Source organism: Oenanthe melanoleuca, chromosome 11 (assembly GCF_029582105.1).
Source record: "Oenanthe melanoleuca isolate GR-GAL-2019-014 chromosome 11, OMel1.0, whole genome shotgun sequence".
Classification (NCBI taxonomy): Eukaryota; Metazoa; Chordata; class Aves; order Passeriformes; family Muscicapidae; genus Oenanthe; species Oenanthe melanoleuca.
The window spans coordinates 10,600,811-10,617,885 of NC_079345.1; positions in this window are offsets into that span (position 1 = coordinate 10,600,811).

Consider the following 17,075-nt stretch of genomic DNA (forward strand, 5'->3'; position numbering starts at 1 on the left):
CATCACTTAACAGAGTTTGTTGGCAAGGCTCACTTACTAGACAGATTAAGCCGTACAAAGGAAGATCATATTGGAAGCAATTTGGAATGACTAAAGTCAGGAGTGCCAAGAGGGTAAGTGTGCCAAGATATGGGTGCAAAAATCAAGGTGCAAAAGAGTTTAGCAACACTTAATCACTGAGTATTTTAACATTTACCAGGCAATTCCATAGGGTTCACTACAATTGTAACAATGACTTGGCTGTAGATACGAGATAGTAACATTCATACCATGATCAATTCCCATACACAGGTAAAGTGATGTGCATCTATTTCTATGAGTGTACAAGTAACTATCAGTCTAAGAGGTACCTACCATGGGTTCAGTGAATAAATCACATCAAATCCCTTTGTGTTATCCAGCAAGCAGGGATTAGACATCGAAGACTCTGGAAATGTGTGGGTGGGGATGAGCCCAGGCCACGGTGTCTGCAATTGTCCTTGGAGTCCCATGCAGAGGGAGGTGGTGGCACTGCTGCAGTGCTCCAGGAGAGCACATCAGGGCATCACTTCTGTAGGGTTTTACACCATTGACTTCACTAAGTTTCCATCCTGGACATAACCCCACAATGTTGTATCCATTGATGAGGTATTATTGTACATAATTGAACTCAAAGGGAGCCAAGGGAGTAAAATTACCTCAGAGTAAGTTATGTGCTGAATATATTTTACCTTAGACAACATTTATACTGTGTGACAAGGCTGATTTCTTTTTTATATGATACTAGTTTGCTTTTGAAACAGAAAATATTGTATAATTTAGTTGTAAAATTGCTAACTGAATAAGATAGGAGTGGAGTAGGTTTTTTTTGTTTTGTTTTTTTTTTTGTTTAACTGAGTCTTGTAGAACTGAAAGAGCTGAAATATAAATGAATCTGGAAATCTAAGAGGCTGTATATATGTTGACAGGTACCAAATGATTATAGTAGTTATGTTTTCATAAATATACATAGTTAGAGAATTTCTTTTTACTGTATCAATTATTTGTAACTGCAGTTGACAACCTCATTGTTTCCTGTGCTGCATAAGCAATACCATTGTTTAAACACTTTGCATAATGAATATGGGCCATAACTCTTCCAGTTTTGAATTTCAGTAAGTTTTACTATTCAAGGGGTGTAAGTTTATCTTTTTATGTAGCATATGGGACAGGAGGTTAAACAAGAAAGTCTAGCAGATGATAAGGTGGAGATGGCTGAAGAAATTTAACAGGAGATAGAAAAGCTCTCATATCTGTCAGAGGAGCAGTTAGCTGACCAAACATCAATTACTTCTGGAAATGAGAGAGAAATAACTGAAGAATTGGAACCAGGAGGTAGAATTCATTTTTATGAATAAGTAACTGTATTTTGTTAATAAATCTATGTCTCTTTCCATTTTCTTAAGCCTTTCTTACTAGCAGTGGGAGCTGCCTCATTATGAGAAGCTCCATGACAGAAATTATATTCTGGTGTACTTTATAGCTGAAGCTGGGTAGTGGATATGGTGGTGTTTTTTTTCCTCCCAAATGGAAACAGTATCGTAATTGAATGCAAAAGTCTGGTATCTGACCTAGATTCATAAAATATTAAAGGAAACCTGGCTTCTATTTTAAATGTCTTTATATTCTCCCTTAGAACTATGCTGTTCTAAAGACTATTTTAATGAATATGCTCCTTTTGTCTGCAGATAACAGCCAATGCTGCTATTGGAAATCCTTTCAGACAGAGAGAGGGGTAGTATGTCTTATCATATTCGTGACTTAAAGTTGTTAGAAGCAGATTTATTTAAAGATTATAAAAGACAGGTCATCCTGTTCCCCCTCTGAGCTTAAATTGTTTATCATTGAAATAAACCAAGTCCAAGATACCAAGTTTACAGTAAAAGCACAAACAGAATGCTAAAATTTCATGTTCATTTGTTTGCAGCTTCTGCATATGAACGCATTAGAAAACTTGGAAAAAAATGATATTGAATCCTTGTTGAGTTTATAAGTAATTTGCTTCAGAGAAGAAAAACCAAAAATGCTCTGAAATAATCCACCTGCATACAGAAATATTTTTCTTTTAAAAGAAGGATACATTATTCTTTATGTGTTCGTGGTGTTTAACATAGTCAGAGGAAATCCACAAATTAAGGCAACATTCCTGTATAAAGCTAACAGTTGTTCATACCTCAGTATTAATCACAGTACTTATATTGTTTCAGTCCTCAACTTTCATTTGGGAAACACTTTTTTTCTTGGTTTTTTTTTGGTTTTTTTTGGGTTTTTTTTTTGGTTTTTTTTTTTTTTACAAATCAGAAAGAGATGCAGTTTAGATGAATCTAAAGGTCATTGATTTTCAGGGTTACTTCTGCAAGGAAGAGAGGATTTGCCTGGCACTTACTCTTCATTTGTAAATAAAGCACCTATATTGCTATCAGGTTCCTCAGCAAAACTCAGATGGACTACAGTAAAGGGCTTTAACCACATTGATTCTTCTAATGCTTTTCAGATCAAGGTGATGATGCTCTTGAAGCAATAAAAACTGACAGCAATGACTGTATTATTTCAAGTCCATTATCCATGAATATTAAACAGCTGAGTCAAAATGTTTATAGCAATTATTTGTTCAGACTAAAAAAAATATTTTAAGCCTAATGCCCTCTAAGAGTAGCTTTGCTGTATTTAACATCAGTTTTCAGTAAAGTTATATAGGTGCAGTATCAAATCACTTCCCTGTATTTCTTTTTCTGTTATTATTTGTGGCCAATTGCACTAATCATGTTCTCTTGACTTGCTCTTAAAACCAGCAATTAATTACCACAAAGACATATATAAAAAATAAGATGACTTTAATACAAATTTGAAAAAAAAAATAAAATATTTCATACTTTTTGATCTAACCTTGACTGAACAATGTTAAAAAATATAAAACTAGTACTTAAAATTAATGACAGTACTTCTAACAATTAACTTTTCTGATCTGTCTTAGCCTTCTTTTAAAGCACCAGGGCTGTACTGTTAGATCCTATCAGACTTCACGGTTTTTAGTGTTCTGCAGTGTGATATCCTAGAGGTAGCTTGATTTTTTTTTTTTTTTAAATGCTCTTTTCAAGCCTGTGAAACATCCTACAAAGCAACTAGCATCAAGAGCAATTCTTTGTATGAGAAATATAGCTGTTCTTTTTTTAAGCTGTAAAAGAGGTTTAGATGTGCTATCACTCATATATTCCTCAGAAAGATGCAGAAGGTACTTTTCAAGATGGAATTGCATTGTTTATGTGTATAATGTTAAAAAATTCTCCTGTAATTTTGAGAACTAAAATTACTGCTACTCATCTCTATTAAGTCAAATTATAATACACTTGTTCTATAATTTTCTAGTTAACATGTATTTTATTTTATCACAATTATTTAAGAGCACTTCTGCGAGAACTTTGTGTGTAGATTCGTTTCAGATTCATCAATTTCTACCTTGCTCCATTGATCTGTTCCTATGGTAACAAAAATGCATGTTCATGAAGGGTAGATAAAACAATAAAACCTCTGAATTATTAAGACAACAGTGTATTTGATACAGATTGGATTTTAAGAATATGCATTGGTTGATATAAATTCTTGGGTTAATTATAGAATACAGCATGTCAAAATTGTTACTGAATTTGTGGGTTTTTTTAAGATTAAAAATCACTGCCTTTTATCTTTTGAGATAAATATCCTGCTGGTAATCAAACACTGTAAATAAAACTTGTGATTTTTAGAGATTGTTATGCTAATTATCCCCTAGTCTGAGTTGTATGCCAAACTGTTTAAGCCATTTAAGATCACACTGAGGTTTTTTTGCATGTTGCAAATTAGACAGTTCATGGTTATTTCTTAGATATGTTGATCATAAAGGGTATCTAACAGATTTTCCAGTACTTAACTATACCACTTGCTTCTTTCTCTTTTCTTCTTGTCTATGATGTATGATTAATCATAGATTACTTCATTTTGTTTCATTTCATTTACAACATTTATGAGCTTCACTTTGTCGGTATGAAATGCTTGTCCCCTTCTTTCCTTTCCAAAGTGGCATAATTAGTGTTAGCATCTTTTTTAACAGGCTACATAAAGTTTAGTGGCTGGATTAAATCAAGTCATTAACATAATGTGCTATACAATTTGCCCCTATCTCTTTTCGTTTCCAGTACATCAAAGTGCCACATAGTGCCAGTGTAATTGGGCCTTGCTAGCTTGTCAGGTTCAGTCAGGCTGATGGCTGCTGCTTTTACTAAAAAGCTTCCAGGCATGATAATTAATAGAGAAAAGAAGTCTGAGAAATGTAAAAGTTTGGACAGTTCTCTATGAATATTTCATACATTTGAATAATCAGAAGTTAACATTATCAATTTGATGTATAATACATTGATTAAAAGCCTTGTTTCAGATCCTCAAAATAGACATCAAAACTGGGAATTTGCATTTTCTTTGGCATGGTTTTTATATTAAAAAAAAAAAAAAATTAAAAAAGTCGTTTCTCTTCCATCCCCTCCTCCTTTGCACTCCCACGTCTGCACCAAATCCTTTCAGGAAATTACATAGCATTCAATTTTCCCCCAAAAAAATTTACTGCTGTCAACTTCCAAGTTGTCATAAAATGTGCCATGAGATAATTACTGGCAAACCCAATTTGTTTGCTAGTGGTTCTGGCTTTTCTCTCATTTTTTTCTTGCAGATACCATAACTGCATTCTCTTGCTCTAATAGGAGTTTATTGATAGCAGCAATTACCTGTACTTTTAAGTTAAGATCTCAAGTTGTAACTAATTTTGACATGAAAGTCTTTCTTAAACAGCAAAAACGCAATGCCAGTTGGTCATGGTTCTCCTGGTGAAGGGCACATGCTTGTGCCAAGGGGAGAAGTTGTAAAGCTTCAAGCTTATGTATAGCAAAACAATAGAAACTATTCCTTTTATTATGGGGGTTTTTGGTATAATTGAATAGTGTATTTTTGCATATGTGCTGGCTGTATTCATTTAAAAAAGGAAATTATTTGGATATTGTATTACAATCTTAAATTTTGGCTGTTGATTCCTCTTTGCACTTATTTGCTGCAGGCCTTGAACGTCTTTGGTATATTTCAGGGAGATTTTTGAGTGTTCAGTGGTTTTTTGTCAACCTGGCTTGTTTTGCGAATATCTGATCTGAATTTAGAGAATTAAATTTTAGGATTTTAGCACTACCCTGTGTTTCTAAATTGGCTTAATTCTACTGTGCCAAAAATACTAATCCTTTGTATTCTCCTAGTCCTGTCTAGAACTAAGCTCTGTTGCTTTGTGCTTTTCTTCTATAAGAAATTGAGGAGGTAAAAGTGCTGCACCAACATATTTAATAAAACAAGAAATAAAATCTATGAAACAGAAGCATCTTATCAGAGTAAGATAAAAGTAACTTATTAAACTTTGTAGTCAGTACTTTCAAAGACTACTGATTGGTCTAAGATTAGAAAGAACCATTTGCCATTCTCCATCTTTGAGGTGGTTGTTTGCTCAGGAGGGTCACTATAACCCAGAAACTAAAGTAAAAGAAAGTTTAAAGAATCCAGGAAATACCTGAGCTGTGTTTTCCAACTGATAAAGTGTGAGATGACAGAAGTTTGAGTAGACACTATGCTGAAATGATGGATTTACAACTTCTATCTACCCCTTGTCAAATATACTTTGAAGTTGTAATTGAAAGCATGTACTGCAAGTCATTCTTTGTGATTGAAGACATGAAAGAAGAGGGACAAATAATACCAAAAACCAACAAACACCAGCTTTTAAAGTGATTGAAAACTACAGAATCCTAAGTCATTGCCCTTTATTTTTTAGGTAACCAATAAAACTAATTAGTCAGAATATGAAATTAAATAGAAGGCTATATTTAAGGCTGAATGTGTAGGCCTACAGGAAAAGCATCAGCAGGAGTCATTCTCAACCTAGCTGGAAATTTTTTTTAAGGTTATCAATACAAGTGTTCCTCAGCTGCTTACTGGACAGACTGCTTATCAGAGCTTACAGACATGGAAGTAAGTTACGGTGACTGCACGAATAGAAAAGTATTTTTCTAACTGGAGGCCTAAAATGCAAAGGATGGGATTTGAAACTGAGTTTTAGTTTGTTTAGTTGTGATAAATATCACCAAACATCATTTTTTCACAATATGCATATTATAAAATCAAGTTCAGTTCACCTTTGAAGGTCTGTATTGTTCTCGCACAGTTCTGTAATGACAAGGGGAAGACACAGTATCAAATACTAAGTATTAAAACTCTAAATAAGAAACCCAACCACAAAATGTGCAATTTTGATGTAGTTTTTCACTACAGATGCACTAAACAATAAACTCCTAAAAATTAAGATACCATACTGACACTTCTGCTTTATTTCAGTATACTAGGAGGTACTTTTTTTCCTAAATGGATTAACTTTCAAATGCAGATTTTTGAAATTTAATTTTTTTTTAAAATCAAGATGTCTGTTATCTACATATAGAAAAAGACATGCAGAGCTGTATATACAAAGGCAGAAATCCTATTATATTTGTCTTGGACTAGGTTTTTATGTAATACTGCTACTTATTTCATCTTATTTCTGTACATTCAATATACCAAAAATGTACGGATGTCTTTTTTTCCTCAAGGAATTTTCTGCCTTTCGTGCTTTTTTAACTTAAGAATTATGCTTCCCTTTGAAATGAAAGGTAGCTTTAAGTTTATAGAATCTTTTCTTAATTGTGTGACTCCTTGGTACCTGTGTAGGTAACTGGCTTTGAGATTTGATATAGTTGGTGTTTGGTTTTTATTTTTCTGATAGATCAATCAAAGATGAGTGCTCAAGCATTAAAAAAAGTGAAATTTTCTTTTGTAGACAGTCTGCCAGGAGTAGGTGTACCTTTGTTTAGGACAGTTACAGTATTGCTTATGTAGTTTTCCCAGCTTCTTGGGGAGAAAATTAAGTTAAGAATTATGCAAGTTTGTATCTCGCCAGTCATACAGGTCCAGATATAGTTATATTTTTGTATTTATTCTTCCCTAGAAACAGTTTATCTATAAAATTTGTTAGTTGTGGCAGTGCTAGAGAAAAAGTTCAAAACCTTAAAAAAAAAAACCTTCAAAACCAATTCCACCTATGGAGAAACATTGAACAATTTTATGTTTTTTCTTCAAAACGGGTATGAGGCAAGCTGAAGAAAAAGGAAGCACTATCAAAAGTTCTGTTATGAGCAAAGTACAAATGTGACTTCTTGATCAGATGTATAGTCATGGTTTTGGTGGGAAAGCACACTTCCCTCAAGAACCTTCTATTTTCTAAAATGTTTGGTGCTCTATACTGAATTAGAAATTTTAATTTGGAAAAGAAAAGGAGTGCAGGGCTGGCATGTTACAGATTTGCATAGAGAGCCAGTACCTAATCATTGAATTGGCTCAAGCTGTAGCGAGTAATTCATGCCTTTGAAGATATTAAAGATGAATTTACGCTGGTCTGAAAAATGATGCATTTGGACTCTGCGCTAGATAAAATGGCAGCAACCAGATTTCCCATCATTGGCAGAAATAGATCTTTTTGTTCAGTGTGTTCTTAATTCTAAGAATGAATTCTAAGAGCTGAAGGGAGTGCATTGAACCTTATCATGGTGCTAATTCAGGCTATTTTGTTTTTCTCCTGGCACATGTCAAAACATGAAGCTGGGGGAAGATTATATGTGCCTTTCCCTCCTTCAGTAGGGATCCAGCTCCAAAAGAGCTATTCAGTAGGGAGACATCTCTGTTCCAGGTCTTAGGGAGAGTCTAAGGTGTATGCACTTTAATAAAGTCCCATCCACGTGGAGGAGGAACAGGGAGCATTTCTGTATCACTCTTCTTGTTCTCACATCTACACCTGTGTGGGGGAAAGGTGAAAATGGAAGATTTTTCCTCACATGAAAAATCACTGCATACAGGACTAGAATAATTCTTCTGCAATATTTATGTGTATATGACTCTGTGTTGCCCTTTAATCATAATTCCTTAATGAGTAATGTGTATGTGTCTGTACATGTGAATTACAATGACTTTCCTGTAACAGCACTCTTTGTGGCTCTGTTCTGACATTGTTAATAAGATGATCACAGGAACTCAGCACGTGATAGAGGAAGAGGATTATTTCTCATTCAATAATATATTTGTTAATCAATATTCATAGTGATTGAAATATTGATAGCAAATGGATGATTACATGTGATTATTGGAGAATAGCTTATAGTTTATCTTACATGCTCTTTGCTTGAAATGGAAGTGAATAAGTTAACTCTGGAAATAAATATATAAAATGCTATGGAGTAAAGTATGCATATTTTTGAGCATTGACAGATACAGGATTCAAGTTGATCTTACAGTTTAGAAGCTTCCTTTATTTTGAGTTTTATATATGCTAGTTAAAAGCTTGGATGTAAAAAATAAGAACATTGGTCCTATTTTCAGCAAGGTATTTTCAACTCAGAAAAGCACAAACTTATTTTTTAAAGCACTTCTGTGGGACACTGTTGTTGAGCATTTGAGACAGTTGGAATTCTGTTTTTTATATTGAATTGTTAGCCTTTTATTGTGACCAAACAGTAAATAAAGAATACGGAATATACAGCTGTTTGAAGATGGCGGTCAAGACTCATTACAGAATTAAACCAAGGTTTTTTAATCTCAGATCAAAAAGGTGAGAAAAGTTGAGATTTCAAATTTGAATATAATGTCCAATGCATTTAGTACATATCCTAATCCTAAAGGTTTTTGAAAGAGTTCAGTGATTCTTCCAAATCTTTGGGTAGCATTAATTACAAAGAGTCAGTATTAAATGGTAGAGAAAGTCTTTTGACAAAGACTAAATATCTTGCCCATATTTTGCTTTCCTCACCTAAAATAAAAGCACTGAAGCAGTTTTTCTAAGACATTTTTGAAAGCGTTTAATATTCTTCAATATCTGCCCATTCTCTGTTAGGTAAAATTTTGTATTATATTTTAAATAATAAGTGTAAAGACTAATTTTATTCCCATTAAATAGAATTATTTGTGGGCAGTAGTTGACAAACTATCCATTGTTCATTTGAACAGTGCCTAATAAATGAGACTAGGCTTAAAAAAAATCTTAGGAATAGATTTAAATAACATACTTTACTCTGCATCATAGAAATATCACATTTTTTTTTTTAATTAATTCTTATCATATATTGGATGTTACATATATTTTCAGCATGGCTACATAATGTGAGTGGTTTTGTATTAGTGGTAATATGATAGCTAATGCTGTTCTTAAACAGTTCTTTATTTTTTATTCATAAATATCTTTTTTAATCAACTTGTGTTCTGCTTCTTATATGTTGTATTCACGTTTAATATCAATGAAACTGGGACTCAAAATAGTCTTGACTGTTAAGCTCCAAGATAATTTTGGGTTTTTTTTCTCATAATTTTCTAATAGCATGACTCAGTTACTTGCTTTGGTTTAAGTTAGAAAGCAGAATACCTGCATTTACCTCACTAGTCTTGAAAAAGTGTAATATTCTTTGCCTACTGTATGCAATTACAAGTGTTAAATATGTCAAACAAAATTTAAGATATGTAAAAGGAACACTTTATAATACAGGATACTGTATTTGGACTTGATTCATAAGCTACTGTCTGTGTACAAACTAGTCTGACATAGCTGCTAAATACTTTGGGGCGAACAAAACCACTCAGCATATCCCTTTAAATACAGATGCTAATACATCTGTTCAGTGCAAGAAGAAAAGAGTTGTTTCTGAAGTAAAATTAGACAATAGAGCCAATTTCATTTTTTATGCATGTGAATGTAGAGTGCTTGAGGTTATTAGTTGAAACTGAGTAACCTTTCCAGGCTTTCATCTCTTTCTTTTCAAATTTGAATATGAAAAGCATATTCAAGTCAGAGACCATCACTTTAATGACATTTGGCAGTCATTTGATTTATTAGATTTTAGAAAAAAAATTCCTTTTAAATATTTCATCATTCTATGCTAATCCCAGTAATATTGCCAGCTGAAGCCGTGTACCTGTATTAGTGGAGACAGAATGGTGTGGAATTTTTTCTGTCATCCTAGTAAAATTTCCATGAATCTACTGAATAATAAAACAACCTTATTGAAATATTCAGATTTGGGTTTTTAGTTAAAGTGTCTTAGGATACATAATAAAAGGAAATGTCTTTTGAAAGGAGGGGGTAAAATTACTTCATCAAATATTGAAAGGACTTGACGGCAATGGAAATTGTTCTTTATGATGGATATTTTTACAATAGGATACACCTGCTTTTCAGTTTGATTAATCATATAGTTTGCTTGGGGAAATGTAAGCTATCTCCTTAATAAATTAGAATATTGACTTGCAGTTCGAACACTGAATCTAGAAAGCTAATCTTCTGCATATGATTAATACTTCAAGTGATTTAAGCTTAAAATCAGAAATTGTCAAAATATTTCTACATAGGGGAAATATTTCCAATAAAGATATGAACTTGAAAGAAATGAAAGAAGTAAAAAAAAAAATTTTTTGACATTTCCGTACTCCAACATGTTGTGTTTGCTCTTTGAAGAATGTTGTCTTTGAATGCTCTGCGTAAGAAAAGGTGTGATGAAGAACAACTGTGTTTAATTTTATGATATTATTAATTTTAACTGTTAAACAACTGTTTGATTTAACTAGTCAAGGTAAGTATGTGAAGTTGGATTTCATATAAATGCAGTTGTACTTTACATGCTTAACAGCTTTGTGACTTGGTGGATTTTTATTGAATGTGGTATAGTGTGCAGTAGACACTAAAAATTCTCTTCCATTTGGAAAACTTTGGTACCTAATATTACTGAAACTGTTTCCAGCAGTTGCAGGATCACTTTGCTATGTAGCTAAAATAATGGCAACTGAAATCAATGGTTCAGATAGCATAGTACATAAAGATAATCTTAATCTAATCTTCTCCAGTAGACTATGACTATTGCAAAAATATTTTAAGCATCAAATGTCAATCAGTATCTGTTGCAACAATATTCTTAACTGCAAACCATGGGGTTTAGGTTCTTACTGTGTCTATGTCAAATCAGTCCATCAGTGTTAATTTTACAAACTACTCAATGGTTCACATGGATGTTAGGTTTGTGTTAACACTTCGAGAAACAAAAAATAATTATTTTGGTTTATGTTTTGTTTTTAAATAGGAAGCTGAAAAATCTGGATTAAAATTACATCACTTGGTTTTACTATGTCATGAATTACACTGGATGAAATACAGCAACTGAGTTTAGAATGCAGATGAAACAATTTCCCTGCAGAGGACACTCCACTGTCAGTTCCAAACCCAACAGGTGGTCAGAGGAGTGACTGTAACTATAGCACTGGTGAGTGGGACTTATCTCTGAGCAGGTGTGTTCCTTCCCTAAAATTCTGTCTTATGAAAATGCCTGCAACAAAGCTTATTTCCTATACATTATATTTGCATTTATGTCTGTATTGGTTGTATTTGCCATTCTTCCAACTATTTTGGAAAATGCTAATGATGATTTTTAAGAACTGAGATAAGGTTGCAATTATTAAGCAAAAATAGGCTTATGTAAGAAGTTGAAACTGCACTATATTTAAATATGCTGGTAGTGCATACATTTTAAAATTAGGCTTTACATAACTTTTTTTTTTTTTTCGGATGAGCATGGCAAACTAATTTTTCTATTTATACATGATAAAGCAAAAGGAAAACATTCTATCCAACCATGTACAACTGAAATACATTTAGAGAACTATGTAATGGACTTCATCACCACTTGTGAATACTCAATGTACCTTTAAAAAGAATTTTTTTTAAATGGGAAATAACTCAACTGTATTTAATACTAATAAATTGCTATTTACTGCAGAATACTTAATCCTACATGTTGCATATGCTAGACTCTAATAAATCTGAACATCTGAAAGTAGTTGCTCTCAATCGACCATGCAGTTGTTAACTTTTGTAACTGCAAGAAGGACACTGATCTTTGTAAGGCCTCGGGGAAGGAAAAGAAACCCACTGAAAAACAGTAGTTCTGCAGAGTCCTGAATTCACTGAGGCTTCCTTCCATTCAGACACATGGGATTTGTGGCATCATATGTTAAATAAGACATTTCATAAATAAGAACTCTTTTTGTGAGCTGGACAGTTTCATCTTGTTAGCTTCTGTAGGCACTTCTCCAGATGTTCTAGTTAGGCAGATGTAAATGAATTATCTTTTTCAAAACCTGTTGAAATAATACCATAAGCCAATAAAAGCTTCGAAAGGCTTTTCATTTCTCTTGCATTTTGAATTCTCATTGCTCTGAAAATAACAAAATTCAGAAGGTGTAAAAGTCTTACACAATACTCTGATTCCTGGGCATGCTAGTTATGGTCTAATTTTTTTTTAGGTATTTGCTTGGCAAAGTTTAACTAAAAATGTAGGAAAGATATGATGAATATAGAATGAAATTTCAGAGTTTTAAGGTAATTACGAAACTTCAATACATTTCAAGGTGTGATATTTGAAAATAGCATTATGCTTTGGAGAGACTTAATTCATAAGGCTTTCCAATGTAGTAGTGCTGTATTTTATTATTTCTGTTAATCAGAACCTGACTGTGCAACTTTGATTTTTCTATTTACAGCTTGGGTATGGATTATAAAGCTGTTTGAACTTTAAAATATCCCAACAAGTCAATATTAAAATGTGGGTTTTGGTCTTAATTGCTTCAGGACTATATTCTGCAGCATTGTACTTATGTGGTTGTTATTTGTAGAGGTCTGCTTAGATAATTGGGTATCTAATTTCTACTCAACGTTAGTTTTGCATATAGGGGGAAAAACCTAATGAGTCTGCTTTTTGATAATACCAGTTGAGAAGCCAGTAAGATAATAGTAATGAAATCTGCATGTGTGTTTACTATAGCTTTGCTGCATCTCTTATTCATGTCTAATTAGATTTGAGTATGCTGAATATTTGAGGTTAATTGAATATTTTCTTTAATAAAAATGAGATTTGCATGGGTAGAAAGAAATTTACTTTGAGCTTAGAAGGAAACTAATAGTCTTTTAGATTTTTTGCATGGAGAAAATCGGAGTAAGTCTATAAGTAATCTAAAAAAAATCATTAATTCTTATAATAAATAAAGCATTTTATATTATCTATAACTGGAACAGATTGACTGTTTTAAAAATATTTTAGCTGCTACAAAAGGCTTCATGAGATTCATTGCTTTAAAAACATTTGAAGTTTTTCCCATACCTTTTGCACAGTCTTCACTGTCGTTGTTCGGAGTGTGAGATACAGAAGATTAACAGAACCTTGTTGGAAAACAATATAATGGAGTTCCAGTAATCTGGGCATACAAGATCCCATGAGTTTCCCTTTCACAGGTGGTTCAAGCATGTAACTTGGCACTAATTGGGTTTTTTCAACAATGACTTTTTCACTAAGAATGGTTAGAAGATAATTTTCTTTCTTCCGGATTCTTGGAATAGAAACTTGAGTGGGGAAGTTTAGACAGTGCAGGATTATGGTGTAAAACTCTTGATTGCCCATGACATTGCCCATGACTCCTCACGATCACACTGACTGAGAGGAGCTGTTGTGTTTGTTACCACTGAAAAGAGTTATTAGAATATCCAAGGGTGCTTTCAAACACTACAGGCCCATACATTCAAAGAACAGTGAAAATTGCCAACTTATACAGTGCTTTTAGAGAACAGACAGCAGAAATAGAAAATTTATGAAACCTGGCAAAGGTTTTATTTGAAATTTATTTGAAATTGGGAAGAAGCTTTCTTTTCTCAAAAACTTGTCTCTGGGGAACATGTGACTATTTGAATAACTTGAAGTACAAGAGGAAGTAGAGAGGAGAAGTGTGGGAAAGATGGGATGTACTTTTTATTAAAAATAAACATCTGAAGATCCCAATTCTAAAAGTGGATTCCTTAAATGTTAAGGCTTTGTATCAGGAAACATTTTTATAATTCTGTGTGTTTATTCCTTTTCTACAATAAGCTCAAGACTGTGGAGCATTTTTTTTCTTCATTTGGTGAAAATCTGCTTCATCGTGTAGTTGCTAAGTTTTGTTAGAATGTGAACTAGGAAAAAACTGAACTGTAGCAGAACAGGAATATTTTGAATTGCAGAAATTTCTAACAAGGTGCCGGGTCATTGTAATCTTCAGCTTTTCGTACTTCTTTAGGACTAACTTTAAAATTATAATTTTAGAGGCAAACAGTCAGATTTTAATTTTGAATTAATTTTGCAATTAATTGGATAGAAATATGAGATGTTCCATGCCTTGCAGCAATGTTAATGCTTGTGAGTTCAGGCAGTACTAAGGGGTGCTATGAAAGTGTGTTATTCATCAGGATCTAAAAATATATTTCACTCTGGTTAATCATTTTCCCCAGATTTGAATGAAGTTCTTGTGTTGAATGTTTTACTTACTAGTCTGAATTTTTCCATTGAGTGAAATGAATTTGAACTCTTTAAGTTTGTTAATAATTTGCATTTAAAATTGTTTTACATACAGTATTAGTAAACTTAGGAAATTCCATTTGGGATGCTTATAGGAAAGGGAAGAATCTGTTGATGTGGCATTTCCTTTGAAGTTCTCTGGCTGTCCATCTGTCTCCCTGCTGCCTCCCCATCACTTCCTGTGGTGGCCTCAGGAGCACTTGGCCATGAGAGCAGCACATGTGGAAAGTCATCCACATGCCGAAAAGAACAGCAGATGACAATAACAGCTTCTTTTAACCTAAGAAAGTAAGAAATTGTGAGTGGAAACTCAGGATTCAAAGACAGAATGCTAGTGCTTTGCTTTCTGTTAGCAGAGAAAAAGGTGTGAATTGCAGATTCCTTCGATTGAATGACTCAGCAACTGGACTGCCTGTTTGTCATAGTAACCCATTCCTAAAAGCAGTTTGTCTGCTCATTTAGGAGCTGGGGAACAGCTTTCGAGAAAACTGAAAAATCAGGAGCTCTAGGAAATAGGCTTCCTAGCACTAGTAGAGATGTGTCCTTCAATACATCCCTCTACAAGGAATTTAGGCCTTATTATCTCCTCATATGGCTGTATTCCAATACTCTCAGCTCCATAGCAGAGTTGATACTTTCTCTTTATACAAAGAAGTTTATTTTGGGCAGCAGAAGACAGTATGAGATACATTAAAGATTTCTGTCTGCTCAGGGGAAAAATAAACCTTACTGTGATGTAGAGTCAAAAAGAATTGTGAGTACAGTGGCAGAGTAACTAGAAGAAAGTGAGTATCAAAAATGTTAGAGTTTAATGACAGAAATTTCTAGCTCTACCTTCTCCCCATAAAAACAAATGAAAAACTCTTCTGAAGAGCTAGTTCTGGTTCTTTCGTTCTAGTTCCGTCTTAGCAAAACATTTTTAGTTTCATTTCTTTCTTTACTTTAAAAAAAAAATCCTTTAACACCTTTTCAGTTTTTATAATCTTTCACAGTAGTTAGCTGATACTTGCAGACTGAAACCATCTGCAGGAAGGCAGCTACTTTCTGTGATATAAGATGCCCAAAAACTTTGTAAAGAATTTCTTAAACCCTGCTTCTCATTCTTCTAGTATGTTTTCCAAACCAAGGCTAACTTTCACTCTAGGTCATATTAATAGTACAAAAATTAAAAGCTGATCCTTGTGTTTGTATTTTAAATTAAAACAATGAAAAGCTTTCAGAGCACTCACTCACACTCCCCGGGCTGTGGATTTTCTCCAGTCCATTGGTCTAGAGGTTTCTCTTATTGAAATATTGTGGCAGGAAAGGAGGATTAAATTACTGAGGCTGTCAAAAAGGACAAGCACTCTGCCATACATTATCATTATCACTGGCTTCCTCAGTGGAAGAAAATGCAGTAAATCACTTCAAATACAAAGCAATAAAGACCACTGGCTTTTAAAATCATGAGTGCTATTGCCATTAACAGAAAGTGACAGCTATGTGGCATGCTTAGATGCTGCTTGTATCTTTTCTGACAGTGTGCACATAAACCTGCCAGTGACACACCATTAGATCACATGACCTTTCAAATTTGATTCTAGCATTGTTGCTTTTCCTTAGAAAAAAGAAAGAAATGTTTATTTTTCTTTGTTCTTTTCCTCATACCCTTCTAAAAGGTGAAAAAACATTTGATACTAATAGTAATTCTGATTTGCTTTGCAGTGATAAATGTGGTTAAGGCAGATAATTGTGCAGAAGTAGGTCTCAGGTCTGTTTTGAAGGTCTGCTAGATCTTCACACTGGCAAGTACATGTTAGTGCTAGAAAACTCTGTTATAGGTCTTAGTAAATAATGCTTGTGGTTCAACATGTTTGTCTCTTTTGAGGAGGTTTGACTGAGAAGTTGAATACCTAACTAACTAACTAGAAAAAAATTTGTTTCAGCTAGGAATTATAATTGCATTTTGATGGGACTGCTACTTTTATTTCTTCCCAGTGTTGGTTCAATGTGGCATGGAATACTGCAACCTCACCTAATGCTGGTTTAGTGCTGTGGTTTGGAGTTTGGGTTGGTGGGTTGGTTGGTTGATTGGTTTTTAACAAATTTGTTCAGCAAAAGAGAATCTATTACCAGTATTCTATCACTAATGGATATGGAAAGCACATATCTGCCCAGTGTAGTGTACTACATTTGTTGCTTTCTGGATTCAGAATAATACTGAGTCTAAGAGCTGTAGAAAGTGTTCCTTGGCCCTAGAATTTCCAGAGATAGATAGATAGGCAGGCAGGCAGGCTGGCACCTATTATGTGACTACATATGAGAAAGAATATAAATTATTCTTGTCCAATTTTATAATAAAATAATAATAAATTTGGGTTTATTCCGGTTTTTTACATTACTTATACAGAATGAATGACATCCTTTGATTCCATTTTCTCTTGAAGGTCAGTCATTAAAATGGAATAATGACAAATTTAAAGATCCATTTGATTTGTGGAAGAATAGGATACCTGCTGATTGTATTTGAAGTGTTGGAGTTACTTGTAAATCTTTTGAACAAGAATTTATTCA